Here is a 1,272-nt window from a genome sequence, read left to right as displayed (position 1 = left end):
TAATTCGAAATCCAATACATGAGACAAGGATATAAATGTTTTTAGTTCAGTTCATCTCAAGTATTTCTTGGATGCCTCTGAATGCCTTTTATGAAGTATGAAGGGGGATAGAGGCAAGAAATATGATAGCATCAAAACTCTCCTTGTTAAGGACATAATTTCCCTTTGCTGTAGATATGTACAGACATGTACTATATGAAGGTAATATCAAGGTATTATGATACTCTGAGTCTGTGATGGATGAGACCATTTTAAGGGGTTTTTGTTTAATTACAAAGTGGTCTAAAAGCAGACAGAGCTGGTAATTTGAGCCAGAGAGGGTAAAAGCTTTGATTACATTAATCACTACAGTCCTTAGAGTCCTGAGAAATGGTAGTGCAAGAGAAGAGAGCAAGACAGGCCATTCATGGACTTCTGTGTGGTGGAAAAAAACCAGTGTCTACTAGGTGAAGTGAAGAAGCTGGGGGGGAAGGATATCATCTCTTTTGGCCTGGAGGTAGTTATCTCGGTTTCAAAAGTTCTGAAAAGTCCTTCTTTCCTTCCTTTCTTTCTTCCTTCTTTCCTTTCTTCCTTCCTTCCTTCCTCCCTTTCTCCCTTCCTCCCTTCCTTCCTTCCTTCTTCCCATCACTCATCTGTCATCTACCTGTTCACCTATTATCCATCTATCTATAACTACCTGTTATCTATTTATCTGTTATCTGTCTATATCTATGTGTCTCTTATCTATTAACTATTTATCTATCCACCCATCTATGTTTATCTATCATCTATCTATCTATCTAATTTATCTATCTATCTTTGTTTTTTACCTGATCCCTTTTTTTCCACTAAGTACTTTAGATATCTTACAAAACTACACACTCAACACAAAGTGTAAAACAAACAATTGCAAGAAGAGGCCAAAAAGCATATTAAAGAAATGAATTAATAAAGGTAAAGGTATTAGCTCAGAGAAAAGTAAAACACATACACACACACACATACATACATGTGTTTGTAGAAAATGTAATTGAGTTTTTTGTTTGTTTGTTTCCTCTTAGTATTTAGTACAGTTCTTTTGAAAATGTGAATATCCTTCAATTTTGCTGAGGGAACTAAGGAAAATTGTTTTGTCTATTCTGTTGGTGAAAGTAAAATCCATACAAGTAAACCTGCAGTTAGAGTAGGAACCAATGAGGACTTGGGGTGGCCCATCCTGAATGCACCTTGGCCAAGTTTTTGGAAACTACCTTCCTTCCTTCCTTCCTTCCTTCCTTCCTTCCTTCCTTCCTT

At 36.5% G+C, this 1,272-nt stretch overlaps 1 protein-coding gene across 1 annotated transcript in view; it reads right to left on the bottom strand.

The window, feature by feature from the left end:
- The window catches only part of GRIA4 (glutamate receptor, ionotropic, AMPA 4), a 548,228-nt gene that overhangs the window by 94,470 nt on the left and 452,486 nt on the right, over positions 1–1,272 (bottom strand). The gene's annotated exons all lie outside the window — the stretch shown is intronic.

Source organism: Propithecus coquereli, unplaced genomic scaffold, assembly GCF_000956105.1.
Source record: "Propithecus coquereli isolate 6110/MARCELLA unplaced genomic scaffold, Pcoq_1.0 Scaffold6, whole genome shotgun sequence".
Classification (NCBI taxonomy): Eukaryota; Metazoa; Chordata; class Mammalia; order Primates; family Indriidae; genus Propithecus; species Propithecus coquereli.
Note: the sequence above shows the minus strand (reverse complement) of the source record. Positions and strands in the feature narration are given on the sequence as shown.